Here is a 15,118-nt window from a genome sequence, read left to right on the forward strand (position 1 = left end):
ATGCTCTCAGCTTGGAATCATATTCACAATTATGTGGATGTATTTTATGCTCATTACATATGATTTTTTTTAGCTGTTGACTTTTAAAATTCTGATTCATCTCTTAGTCAACTGAACAGGTCTTTGGACCTTTTTCAAGAACAGAAAAGTGACATGTTTTCTTGTTTTTCATGTATATAACAGCTTTATTGAGACGTCCTGGAGAATCCCAGGATAGGGGAGCCTGGTGGGCTGCCGTCTATGGGGTCGCACAGAGTCGGACACGACTGAAGCAACTTAGCAGCAGCAGCAGCAGCATGTATATATCACACAGGTCACTCATTTAAAAGTGTATAGTTTGGTGGGTTTTAGTATATTTAAAGGGCTGTGCAGCCATTACCACAATCTTAGAACATTTTCAACACCCCTGAAAGAAATCCTAAACCCCCTTCTCAACTCTAGACAATCCCTAATCTACTTTCCATCTCTTTGAATTTGCCTGTTCTGGAAATGGAATCATTCACTATGTGGCCTTTTGTGTCTGGTTTCTTTCAATGCTGTAGTATTTTCAAGGTTCACTGATTATTGTAGTAAAAAGTGATACATTTTCTAAGCCCAGGAATATCTGGAAGGTATTTTTGTCGTCCATACTCATGAGCAACATTGTAAAATTATTTAACAATACTTAAATATTGCTCCATGTTTTTCTCTTGGCATTAAATAAGAAATCAAGAGAAACTGTTGTCGTATGCCATTTAAACCTGTAAACCCTTTTCTTAGAATTAAGTACTAAAACATTACTTATACTGGCTAGAGCCTTCAAACTAAAGTTATGTTCTTCAAAATAAAAGTAATTTCAAGCTTTTTAAATTGACACTGTGACTTCACAGACTGAAATGGACATTAACTAGAAGAAAACTGTAGCTATGAGGACTTCAACAATATTCAAAATTATTAAATAAATATGGAATTTCCCAGGACTTATAGAATTTCAGGGAAAGTTTATAAAAAAGTGTTTAGCCATTGTCAGACAGTGCACCTTTCCAAAGTCCAAATCATGTGTCAGGAAGGCTTTTAGAACTTTGTTCTCAATTTCCCTAGCTATCGCAAGCCTTTCCATCTTATTCAGAAATGAATCCTTAACTTCTAGCAGGCTACTAAAAGCATTACTTATCTCAAACCAGAATCATCAGCTTATAACAATTGCTCCTGGGACACTGTCCCTTCCCAATCACTCTGTTAGACTAAGGAACTGTATTTTTGGCAGTAAAATTCTGCATTCGCACCCTTATCCTTTTGCTAGAGCCTAGACTTCAACCATTTTGAGAATGATAGTGATCCCATTCAACTTACGTCTTTCTTGCATCTCCAAGTCCCTCTATCAACCCACAGCCTATTTCCCCTGAGATTATTTCTCCTTTATCTGAAGCTATTTCTTGTGCTGACTGATGCTGAAGACAATTTGAGCTGTCTCCTGTTTCTCTGCCTTTACAGTGTGACTCAGACACTAAGATGCCACTCATTTTTACAATTATCCTTAAAGTTGTAAGACACTGGTATCAAATTCTTGCCTCACATTATTCATTTATCAAGTCAGAAAGTCAAATACTAACTACTCAAGCATGAACCAAGGAAAATGAGCTTTTACCTTAAAAAAACCTAGAAACAACCGTTAATTAACCTCTGGTTCCTGGAGCTTGGAACATATGGCTTTGTGGTCCCCAGACTAGCAGCTTTCATATTATTTGGGAACTTACTAGGAATGCAGATTCTCAGGTTTACCTACAGAATCAGAATGTGTATCTCAACAAGATATGCAGGGGGATTGAATGCATTTTACAGCTTGAAAAACACTGATGTCCAGAACAGAACTTCTCAGCAGGTATGTCAGGACATGCTGGTGGGTGGGGATGATTTCTAAGTGTGCTCTGGAAACCAGCCCTCAGCCCTCCTCAGCTTTCGGGGCAGCCGGGAGCAGTCTGGAGGCTGGAGTCCCTGCTAGTTGCCTCCGCAGGGAGCAGCTCCTTCACTTACCTTCTTGTACCGGACAGGAGAAAGCTTGAGCAACTGTAGAGGTGGTGGTTCTCTGAAATAAATGCTCTCCATACAAAGAATTTCATATCTATTGAAAAAAAAGTTTGTCTATTGCCCCAAATAGACACAGCTGTGCCAAATTTGTTCTGTGAACTAGTCAATAGCCTGTGTGTGTGTGTGTGTGTGTGTGTGTGTGTGTGTGTGTGTATGTGAGTCACTCAGTTGTGTGAACTCTTTGCAACCCTATGGACTGTAGCCCACCAGGCTCCTCTGTCCATGGGGTTCTCCAGGCAAGAATACTGGAGTGGGTTGCAATTTCCTTCTCTAGGGGATCTTCCCAAACCCAGCGATCAAACCTGGGTCTCCCACATTGCAGGCAGATTCTTTACCATCCGAGCCACCAGGGAAACCCAAACTGCCTCTATCCCAGAGCATCTCTGTATTTTAATACCTCATAAAAGACTGACATTCTTCTCAAAATCAAGATCTTGATGGTGATGACAATTGTCTCAGGGATATCTAGGACAAGCTTCTGCCTTTTATAAAGTACGTCTTTGTCTTGAATGAGGACTCTCACTGCATTCTCTCTTGGGGGAAATTAACAGGACATGTTGAAAAACCTTCAACTGGCCATTTCCTTTAAAGGTAAACTATTTCTACTCATGTATGTCAAAATATCTCAAACTCAGTGTGCCCGAATAGAGCTGTGATTGTCCCCAAATCTATTTTATCTCTGGTATTAGCTCAATGAATGGCCCCATCATATAATTAATTGGAGAAGCCGGAAGCCTGGAGGCCAATCTTGTCCTTTTCCCCTCAGTCATGTTTCATGACCAGCACCAAGCTCTATCCACTTCACTGCCTGAGTTCCTTTCAAACCAGTACATTTTTCCCAATATTTTGCAAAACACAGGCTGTTTTCTTGGTCTGTGCTACCATCCTTACCTTCCTAATTGACCTCTCACCTCTCCTTTTGTCCCAAATTGATTGCCTCAAAATGTAAATCTGATCACATCCCTCCCCTCCTTAGCATCCCTTAACGTCTCCCCACGGCTTTTAGGATAAAAAGCAAAATTGTTAGCATGGTCCATGAAGCCTTGTCTAGTCTGGCGCATGCCTTGTGATTCCCAGATGAGCAGCTCCCGTATCACCTGGGAGCTCACTGTCTGTCCTCCCTTTCTGCTCTGCTCTGCTTTGTTTGCTGAGGTTCAGCCGCACTTGGTGTTCTCATCTCTGTGTCTCCTCCCACCCCAGGGCCTGCTATTTCCTCACTGGAATATCCTCCTCCATCCCTACTCTCTTTTGCCCCTTTCCTTCCTATTTATTTATCCTCTGTTTCCCTGCTCACCTGACTCCTTCTGGGAAGAGCTCTCCCTGATGCTCCAGACGAGTCAAGCTCCCAGCCTTCTTCTCTTACTGCCTTGTGTCCCCGCTCCCTAGCACTTATCACAGACACCGTTTCAGTTTTGTGGAAGATCATTGGATGACTTGTTCCTCCCAGACTATAATCTCCCCGAGGAAAGGATTTGTTTCTCATTCATTCCACCCTGGGTCCCCTCTGCCTAGAGCTCTTCCTGACACACAATAGAAGGTCAAAACATATTGATAAATGAAGTGACCATGTGTATTTTGCTTTCTGGAGGCTTCCTCCTGCCGTGTCATGCAGCTACGGCCTGTACTGAAGGGTTCCCGGTGGTTAGTCCTTGCTCTTACAAGTCACACATTGACATCTAAGCTGATTTAGCTTTTTGTTTCCTTTATACGCCTTGATGACTTCCCCTTAGGGGGGCCTGCTGGAATCTCTGGGGATGGGGCTTGGAGAGGTAAATGGAATCGAAAACAGTTTGTCCAGGGCATTCTGATTCACCTCTTGCCTTGCAGAGTCGGGGCAGGAGGAACCTGCTCTAAATCTCAGGATAACTACCTGGGGTCTGGAAAGACATTCTTGCGAAGTGTTCTTCCCAGGAGTCCCCGATTTATCCTTTCTTCCCTGCTTCCTCCCCAATTCCTTCAGGCTTTTATACTTACAGAGGAAACTGGTGCTTTTTTTTCTTTGCATATTGATGCCTTTGAAAGACCAGATCTTTAGAACTAGAGAAATGGTCACATGGCTGTTAGCTTTCTGTAGAACTGTCTCACGTTTTCCCGATGTATGTTTATTCCCCACCCCTTGAGCTAACTGTGAGGCTGAGTGGTAATTGCCTGAGTCTTCAGGCGAGTCCATTTAACTGCAGGTGGATCGCGGGCCCTGAGAAGCCCTGAGGTGTAATCTTTACGTGACTGCCTTGGCAACTGAGTTCAGCAGTGTTTGCAGTACATCCAAGGACAAGCAGGTATCCGTGACAGTGGGTGTTCCTAACAAATTTCCCTCTCAAATTGGCACCTTCTCTGTGAGCTTTCCAGACTTCACAGTGTGTCTCACAGTTTGGGAACAATTTCCATCATCATCTGACTGGCAAGTACTAGTTCTGTGGCAACCTGTGTTTTTAAAATAGCTTCATACACAACAGGGCCCAGAGGTCCAACCTGCCTCTGACGTAATCACTTAAATACAAATTACCAAGTCATTTCTAATAGACAGCATCATCTTTAGACCCATTCAAAAGAACACTGCGTTGTCATTTCTTTTTGTATACACTTAAGTTATCCGTAGGTGCAGGTAGGTCATTTGAATTTTTTCTAGTCTAGATTAATCTACCTCTTCAAAGCCATGTTTCACACAGACTTCCATACTTTTGGAATTTTTTTTTTCTTAAAATGCCCTGTCAAATCATCCACATTTTACCAGGTGGGGTGGCAGCTTTGTAACTGGTTTCCTTAGTTTTAGAATGATAAACCTTCCTGGTTTGCCCAGGACTGAGACACGTTCCCAGGACGTGGGATTTTCAGTTAAAAAAAAAAAAAACAAAACCAAAAAAACAGATAAGTTTAGACCGATTGGGGCAAATTGGTCACGCTACTATCATTTTGACCCATTGGTAGACCCAGTCACAGGTGATGATCATTCCTTGTGTATCTCAGCTTGTTTGTTGGTAGGAATTCCCTGAAAGTAACATCTTGTTAAGCTTCTCTCTTTCTAAAAGTATTTATGTATTTACTTATTTGGTTGTCCTGGGTCTTAGTGGTGGCATGTCGGATCTTTTGTTGTGGCTCACGAGCTCTTCCTCAAGGCTCATGGGCTTCTCTCTAGTTGAGGCACGTGGGCTCAGTAGTTACAGCAGGTGGGCTTAGTTGCTCCAGCACGTGGGCTTAGTTGCTCCGTTCCATGTGGGATCTTAGTTCCCAGACTACGGGTCAAACCAGCATCCCTTGCATTGAAAGGCAGATTCTTAACCATTGGACAACCAGGAAAGCCCTCTCCACTCTCTCTTTTAATAGAACAGCTTTCTTGAGGTAAAATTCACAGAAGATATAATTCACCTTTGCAAAGTGTGCAATTCAATAGTTCTTAGTATGTTTGCAGAACTGCATGATCCTCAGCAAAATTTTGGAACATTTCATAGCTCCCCAAAGAAACCCTATACACATCAGCGATCACTCCCCTTTTCCCCTAGTCTTCTCAGTGCCTAGCGAACCCTGGCCTGCTTTCAGTCTCTACAGATTCGCCTTTTCTATATGTTTCATATAAAAAGAATTGTACAGCAGGTGGCCTTTTGTTTCTGACTTCGTCACTGAGCGTTATGTTTTCAAGGCTCTTCCATGTTATAGCCTGTGTCAGTTGTTCATTCCTTTTTATTCCTGGATAATATTCCATCGTAAGTGTATATATATATATGGCTTCTCTGGTGGCGCTAGTGGTAAAGAATCCACCTACCAATGCAGGTGTGGTGGCTGCGATGGTGCGCAGGTGCGGCCGAGGGGAGCTACCACATGTCCGAGGTCAGGAGTGGCAGCTGCACTTTGCTGGAACAGCCGTGAAGAGATACCCCACATCCGAGGTAAGAGAAACCCAATTAAGACAGCAGGCACTGAGACAGGACATCAAACAACAGACAGACGGAAACCACAGTCACAGACAACCAGCCAATCTAGTCACATGGACCACAGCCTTGTCTAACTCAATGAAACTAAGCCATGCCGTGTGGGGCCAAGACAGACGGGTCATGTAGGAGAGTCTGACAGAATGTGGTCCACTAGAGAAGGGAATGGCAAACCACTTCAGTATTCTTGCCTTGAGAACCCCAGGAACAGTGAAAAGGCAAAAAGATAGGACATTGAAAGATAAACTCCTCAGGTTAGTAGATGCCCAGTATGCTACTGGAGATCAGTGGAGAAATAACTCCAGAAAGAATGAAGGGATGGAGCCAAAGCTAAAACAATACCCAGTTGTGGATGGGACTGGTGATAGAAGCAAGGTTCGATGCTGTAAAGAGCAATGTTGCATAGGAACCTGGAATGTTAGGTCCATGAACCAAGGCAAATTGGAAGTGGTCAAACAAGAGATGGCAAGAGTGAACATTAACATTCTAGAAATCAGCGAACTAAGATGGACTGGAATGGGTGAATTTAACTCAGATGACCATGATATCTACTACTGTGGGCAGGAATCCCTTAGAAGAAATGGAGTAGCCATCATGGTCAACAAAAGTGTCCAAAATGCAGTACTTGGATGCAATCCCAAAAACAACAGAATGATCTCTGTTCATTTCCAAGGCAAACCATTCAATATCACAGTAATCCAAGTCTATGCCCCAACCAGTAATGCTGAAGAAGCTGAAGCTGAACGGTTCTATGAAGACCTACAAGACCGTCTAGAACTAACACCCAAAAAAGATGTCCTTTTCATTTTAGGGGACTGGAATGCAAAAGTAGGAAGTCAAGAAACACCTGGAGTAATAGGCAAATTTGTCCTTGGAGTACAGAATGAAGCAGGGCAAAGGCTAACAGAGTTCTGCCAAGAGAACACACTGGTCATAGCAAACACCCTCTTCCAACAACACAAAAGAAGACTCTACACATGGACATCACCAGGTGGTTGACACCGAAATCAGACTGATTATATTCTTTGCATCCAAAGATGAAGAAGCTCAATACAATCAGCAAAAACAAGACCATGAGCTGACTGTGGCTCAGATCATGAACTCCTTATTGCCAAATTCAGACTGAAATTGAAGAAAGTGGAGAAAACCACTAGAACATTCAGGTATGACCTAAATCAAATCCCGTATGACTATACAGTGGAAGTGAGAAACAGATTTAAGGGACTCAGTCTGATAGACAGAGTGCCTGATGAACTATGGACAGAGGTTTGTGACATTGTAGAATAGACAGGAATCAAGACCATTCCCAAGAAAAAGAAATGCAAAAAAGCAAAATGGCTGCCTGAGGAGGCCTTACAAATAGCTGTGAAAAGAAGAGAAGTGAAAATCAAAGGAGAAAAGGAAAGATATAAGCATCTGAATGCAGAGTTCCAAAGAATAGCAAGGAGAGATAAGAAAGCCTTCCTCAATGATCAAAGCAAAGAAATAGAGGAAAATAGTAGAATGGGAAAGACTAGAGATCTCTTCAAGAAAATTAGAGATACCAAGGGAACATTTCATGGAATGATGGGCTCAGTAAAGGATAGAAATGGTATGGACCTAACAGAAGCAGAAGAAATTAAGAAGAGGTGGCAAGAATACACAGAACTGTACAAAAAAGATCTTCATGACCCAGATAATCACGATGGTGTGATCACTCACCTAGAGTCAGACATCCTGGAATGTGAAGTCAAGTGGGCCTTAGGAAGCATCACTATGAACAAAGCTAGTGGAGGTGATGGCATTCCAGTTGAGCTATTTCAAATCCTGAAAGATGATGCTATGAAAGTGCTGCACTCAATATGCCAGCAAATTTGGAAAACTCAGCAGTGGCCGCAGACTGGAAAAGGTCAGTTTTCATTCTAATCCCAAAGAAAGGCAATGCCAAAGAATGCTCAAACTACCGAACAATTGCACTCATCTCACATGCTAGTAAAGTAACGCTTAAAATTCTCCAAGCCAGGCTTCAGCAATACGTGAACCATGAACTTCCCGATGTTCAAGCTGGTTTTAGAAAAGGCAGAGGAACCAGAGATCAAATTACCAACATACACTGGATCATGGAAAAAGCAAGAGAGTTACAGAAAAATGTCTAGTTCTGCTTTATTGGCTATGCCAAAGCCTTTGACTGTGTGGATCACAATAAACTGTGGAAAATTCTGAAAGGATGGGAATAACAGACCACCTGACCTGCCTCTTGAGAAACCTGTATGCAGGTCAGGAAGCAACAGTTAGAACTGGACATGGAACAACAAACTGGTTCCAAATAGGAAAAGGAGTACGTCAAGGCTGTATATTGTCACTCTGCTTCTTTAACTTAGATGCAGAGTACATCATGAGAAACGCTGGGCTGGATGAAGCACAAGCTGGAATAAAGATTGCCAGGAGAAATATCAGTAACCTCAGATATGCAGATGATACCACCCTTATGGCAGAAAGTGAAGAGGAACTAAAAAGTCTCTTGATGAAAGTGAAAGAGGAGAGTGAAAAAGTTGGCTTAAAGCTCAACATTCAGAAAATGAAGATCATGGCATCTGGTCCCATCACTTCATGGGAAATAGATGGGGAAACAGTGGAAACAGTGGCTGACTTTATTTATTGGGGCTCCAAAATCACTGCAGATGGTGATTGCAGCCATGAAATTAAAAGACGCTTACTCCTTAGAAGGAAAGTTATGACCAACCTAGATAGCATATTAAAAAGCAGAGACATTACTTTGCCAACAAAGATCCGTCTAGTCAAGGCTATGGTTTTTCCAGTGGTTGTGTACGGATTTGAGAGTTGGACTCTAAAGAAAGCTGAGTGCCAAAGAATTGATGCTTTTGAACTGTGCTGTTGGAGAAGACTCTTGAGAGTCCCTTGGACTGCAAGGAGATCCAACCAGTCCATTCTAAAGGAGATCAGTTCTGGGTGTTCATTGGAAGGACTGATGTTGAAGCTGAAACTCCAGTACTTTGGCCACCTGATGAGAAGAGCTGACTCATTTGAAAAGACCCTGATGCTGGGAAAGATTGAGGGCAGGAAGGGAAGGGGACAATAGAGGATAAGATGGTTGGGTGGCATCAGCGACTCAATGAACATGGGTTTAGGTGGACTCTGGAAGATGGTGATGGACAGGGAAGCCTGATGTGCTGCAGTTCATGGGGTCACAAAGAGTTGGACACGACTGAGTGACTGAACTGAACTGAACTGAACCAACGCAGGAGACATAAGAAGTGCAGGTTTGATCCCTGGGTCAGGAAGATCCCCTGGAGAACAAAATGGCAAGCATTGTTGGACATCTCATGGACTGAGAAGCCCGGCAGGCTACAGTTGTTGGGTCCCCGGCAGGCTACTGTCTATGGGTTTGCAAAGAGTTGAACATAGCTGAGCACACTGAATAATACTGCATTGTGTAGACAGAACACATTTTATTTGTCTGTTCATAAGTTGATGGACATTTGGGTTGTTTCCATCTTTTGACTATTATGGATAATGCTGCTGAATTATACTCATGGACAAGATTTTGTGTGGACACATGTTTCATTTTTCTTGGGAATAATTCTATGAGTAGAATTCCTGCATCATGTTAAATCTTTATGTTAAGACAATTATTTTGGAAATTCCACTGTTTTCCAAAGTAAAAAACAGTCGCATATAAAAGGAACCATTTTACCATCTCACCAGCTGTGTACGTAGGCTTCAGTTTCTCCATAACCTTGCCAACACTTAGTTATTATTGATCTTTCTTATTATAGCTATCCTAGTGGGTGTTAAGTGATAGCTAATGGTTTGATATTTGTTTCTCTGATGTCAACAATATTGAGCATCTTTTCATATGCTTGTTATTAATCTTCTTAAATGGAAAATTTAAGAAAATTTAATCTTCTTAAATGGAAAATTATAACACAGTTAAAGGATGCTTGTAAATAACTGATTATACATGCTGGGATTAGGATCTTAACTAAATACTTAAATACGATGTCCATAACTAATTGCTATTGTCTGAAATCATTCTCACTGGAGGTAAATTTCCAAGTTTTTTTTAAACAATCAACTTTTCCTCATGCAAAATGATCCCATTGTAAATCTCTCTCTCACTTACTCTTATCTTGGGCCATCCTCTATTCTCTCCATCAAGTCTTGTTGCCCTAGTGGCTGGCTTCTTCTGGAGCCAGTGACTGTGTGATCTTTGCATGTAAGCCTGGATTTGCTCCCAGTGCTTTCTTGATTAACTTTCTCAAAGGGTTAGATACCCAGTCATCACTCCTACTGTTTGGGCTCGGTGGCCTTCTGGGCACGTGACATCCTCAGTGCTTCTTTTCTTTCTCTTGCCTCTAATTTTCTGCTACTTCTTTCTCCTTTGTTGGTTTCCTTTCTTGAGCTTCCCTTTCGCACTCTCTGTTATTTAATATTGTTCATTGGTTAGCTTGTTCCTTCATTCCTCCACTAATAAATTCCAAAGGGATCTGAGGCACCAGTTCTACCTCCTGCCCTTGACTCTCTCCTTTCACTAATGAATTTTCTCTCTGCTGCTAAGTCACTTCAGTCGTGTCCGACTCTGTGTGACCCCATAGACGGCAGCCCACCAGGCTCCCCCATCCCTGGCATTCTCCAGGCAAGAACACTGGAGTGGGTTGCCATTTCCTTCTCCAAAGCAGGAAAGTGAAAAGTGAAAGTGAAGTCACTCAGTCATGTCCAACCCTCAGCAACTGCATGGACTGCAGCCTTCCAGGCCCCTCCGTCCATGGGATTTTCCAGGCAAGAGTACTGGAGTGGAGTGCCGACTTGGCAGAAGAGGAAGGATTCCTCACAAGGCTGAGAAAATTATCTTCGTCAGGAAACATACTCCCTATCTGCAGTATTTTTTGGAGACTGAAAATGGAAACCAGGCATTCTCATCTCTCTAAAAGGGCCCCGGCCACAGTTGTGTGGTATGATCAATAGTTTCTACAAATGGTTATAGATGACTCCCACATGGATCAGCAGTTACTACAAAGATACTGTTTCAGCATTTAAATCCAATATTTCCTGAAATGCAAAAGTAGGAAGTCAGGAGATACCTGGAGTAACAGGCAAGGTTGGCCTTGCAGTACAAAATGAAGCAGGGCAAAAGCTAACAGAGGTTTCCCAAGAGAACACACTGGTCATAGCAAACACCCTCTTCCAACAATACAAGAGAAGACACTACACAAGGACATCACCAGATTGTCAATACCGAAATCAGATTGATTATATTCTTTGCAGCCGAAGATGGAAATGTTCCATACAGTAAGCAAAAACAAGACAGGCAGCTGACTATGGCTCAGACCATGAATTCATTATTGCAAAATTCAGACTTAAATTGAAGAAAGTAGGGAAAAACATTAGGCCATTCAGGTATGACCTAGATCAAATCCTACACGATTATACAGTGGAAGTGACAAAAAGATTCAAGGGATTAGATCTGATTGACAGAGTGCCTGAAGAACTATGGGTGGAAGTTCATAACATTGTACAGGAAGCGATGATCAAGACCATCCCCAAGAAAAAAAAGTGCAAAAAGGCAAAATGGCTCTCTGAGAAGGCCCTACAAATAGCTGAGAAAAGAAGAAAAGTAAAAGACATGGGCAAAAAGGAAAGATATACCTATCTGAATGCAAAGTTCCAAAGAAGAGCAAGGAGAGATAAGAAAGCCTTCCTAAGTAAACAATGCAAAGAAATAGAGGAAAAGAATAGAATGGGAAAGACTAGAGCTCTCTTCAAGAAAATTAGAGATACCAAGGGAACATTTCATGCAAAGATGGGCTCAGTAAAGGATAAAAATGGTATGGTCCAACAGAAGCAAAAGAAATTAAGAAGAGGTGGCAAGAATACACAGAGGAAACATACAAAAAAGATCTTCATGACCCAGATAATCACGATGGTGTGATCACTCACCTAGAGCCAGACATCCTGGAATGTGAAGTCAAGTGGGCCTCAGGAAGCATCACTACGAACAAAGCTAGTGGCGGTGATAGAATTCCAGTTGAGCTATTTCAAATCCTAAAAGATGATACTGTGAAAGTGCTGCACTCAATATGCCAGCAAATTTGGAAAACTCAGCAGTGGCCACAGGACTGGAAAAGGTCAGCTTTCATTCCAGTTCCAAAGAAAGGCAATGCCGAAGAATGTTCAAACTACTGCTCAATTGCACTCATCTGACACACTAGCAAAGTCATGCTCAAAATTCGCCAAGTTACGCTTCAACAGTACGTGAACTGAGAACTTCCAGGTGTTCAAGCTGGATTTAGAAAAGGTAGGGGAACCAGAGATCAAATTGCCAACATCCATTGGATCATAGAAAGAGCAAGAGAATTCCAGAAAAACATCTGCTTAATTGACTACGCTAAAGCCTTTGACTGTGTGAATCACAACAGATTGTAGAAAATTCTTAAAGAGACGGGAATACCAGACCACCTTGCCTGCCTCCTGTGAAACCTGTATGCAGGTCAAAAAGCAACAGCTAAAACCAGACAAAGACAATGGGCTGGTTACAAATTGGGAAAGGAGTACGTCAAGGCTGTACATTTGTCATCCTGCTTGTTTAACTTACATGCAGAGTACATCATGCGAAATGCCGGGCTGGATGAAGCACAAGCTGGAATCATGATTACAAGGAGAAATGTCAATAACCTCAGATATGCAGATGACACCACCCTTAAGGCAGAAAGTGAAGAGGAACTAAAGAACCTCTTGATGAAGGTGAAAGAGGAGTGAAAAAGTTGGCTTAAAACTCAACATTCAAAAAACTAAGATCATGGCATCCAGTCCCATCACTCGATGGCAAATAGATGGGGAAACAATGGAAACAGTGACAGACTTTATTTTCTTGGGCTCCAAAATCACTGCAGATGTTGACTGCAGCCGTGCAATTAAAAGACGCTTGTCCTTGGAAGAAAATCTATGAGAAACCTGGGCAATGTATTAAAAACCAGAGACATTGCTTGTCAACAAAGGTCCATATAGTTAAAGCTATGGTTTTTCCTGTGGTCATGTATGGATGTGAGAGTTGGATCATAAAGAAGGCTGAGTGCCAAAGAATTGATGCTTTTGAACTGTGGTGTCGGAGAAGACTCTTTGAGAGTCCCTTGGACTGCAAGGAGATCCAACCAGTCAATCCTGAAGGAATCAGTCTTGAAAATTCACTGGAAGAACTGATGCTGAAGCTGAAGCTCCTATACTTTGGCCACTTGATGCAAAGAGCTGACTCATTAGAAAATACCCTGATGCTGGGAAAGATTGAAGGCGAAGAGAAGGGGATGACAGAGGACGAGACAGTTGGTTGTCATCACCGGCTCAATGGATGTGAGTTTGAGCAAGCTCTGAGAGATGGTGAAGGACAGGGAAGCCTGATGTGCAACAGTCCCATGGGGTTTCAGAGAATCCAACATGACTGAGTGACTGAAAAACAACCACAATCTGATATTTGCAGGTCAAACAGCCACTACCTTACAGTTTGGCAGAGGGGACAAATGCAATGACGATGATGATGATGATAATAAAATGATCCAGGCATTATTCTAAGCAGTGGAAGAAGAATTTCCACTTCATGGGGACAGTTCATTTATTGTAGAAGCAAGCAGCCAAGTATTTTGATTATTATTTCTATATTCTTATTCACTTCCTAAAAAGATTTAACCCACCACAAGGTAATATGGTCACATTCAGACACCAAAATGTCTTCTTTCTCTGTTTTTACAACAGGGGTGCTCCTAAGGATATAACATTTGGGATAGCATCACCATTTTCGTACCTGACCTGAGAGATCTGGGTTCCCCATGAGTGAGGTAGTCACCCATGTATGTTGGTTTGTATGTTTCAGAGTCAAGGGGCCAGAGAAGGAGGAGAAGTTGAGGCGGGCAGTCGAGCAGGTCCTGAAGTGTGACGTGACTCAGAGCTGGCTGCTGAGGGCCATCCGCCTGCCCCCGGCCGACTACCTGCTCAGCATGCTGTGCCAAGATGCCACCTACCTGCACCTCCCTGCCTGCCGCACAGCTCTTAAGAACCGCAGCAGCCCGCTGAAGCTGGGGGCCTTCCTGGTGCTCGCAGATGCCCTGAAGAGCAGCTACTCTGTGATCGGAGATCAGAGGTCTCCAGCCTCTGTCTGGGCCCGGAGGCAATGGAGGCTGCTGTCAGGGAGGCCGGCTACACCACCCAACAGTTTGAGATGATCTCCCAGAGTTACTGTTCCGCCATGGCTGGCAACGAAGGGCTTTTCTTCTTGGTAGGGTAGAAGCTGAGCACATCCGTATGATACCTTGGGATCGCCATTACAGCAATTCCTCTGATGCACCCAGTTGACTTCAGTCCTTGCCACAGTCAGTGTGCTGCAGAGAGGCTAATGGCTAAGGCCCAGTGGTTCACCTCAGACAGGACTGCAGAGGTCAGTCTCCCTGGCAACTGTTGGTTGACCACCCGCTCTGTGCTCCCCACGTGTGTTAGTGTTATGATGACCCAGTCTGACCAATGGCATGCCCAGTCTTCATCGCCTGTGGTTACAAAAGAAGACCTCATTTTCCTTGATCTTCCCAGTTATGATGGCTTAAGTCCACACCTGCTTACAGAGAAATATCTGCGGTTATTCACTCTTCATTCCCTGATGCCTTCGTCTTTCCTGGGAATAGACTTCTGTTCTTCAGTTCTTGCCTTCTCTGGAGACCGTGTCCTCCTCTAGGGTCCACTGGAGCCACCACCACCCAGGGTCAGAGAACAGCTGCCACTTTCACCTCTTGGTCCCAAGAATGGGGTAGGCCCTTCATTAATTCCCTTAACACACCTAAGCCAACACTGTAACTTTTACTGGAAGAGAAGCTTAGGAATTGGAGAGAGAAATAACAGGCCCTATCATAGAGCCACTACTAGAAACTATTGAGCGTCTTAGAGCCACATGCTTAGAGGGTCCTGAGAGGTAGCCTGCTGGCATAGCTTTTTGCCAAGCATCTACTTGGAGTTAGCATATCTCCCTATGGCATGCTCGTCCTCTCTAGGTCCTACGGCCATCACCCCAAGGCTTTAAAACAGAGGCTGACATACTATAGCCCGGGAGCCAATTCCAGCCTGCTGCCCATTTTGTAAAATTTACTGGA

At 43.1% G+C, this 15,118-nt stretch overlaps 1 pseudogene; it reads left to right on the plus strand.

Annotated features, from left to right (window-relative positions):
- Positions 1–13,810: 13,810 nt before the first annotated feature.
- Positions 13,811–14,286, plus strand: LOC128060649 (nicotinamide N-methyltransferase-like; annotated as a pseudogene).
- Positions 14,287–15,118: the final 832 nt, after the last annotated feature.

The sequence above is a fragment of the Budorcas taxicolor genome, chromosome 15, assembly GCF_023091745.1.
Source record: "Budorcas taxicolor isolate Tak-1 chromosome 15, Takin1.1, whole genome shotgun sequence".
NCBI classification, from domain to species: domain Eukaryota; kingdom Metazoa; phylum Chordata; class Mammalia; order Artiodactyla; family Bovidae; genus Budorcas; species Budorcas taxicolor.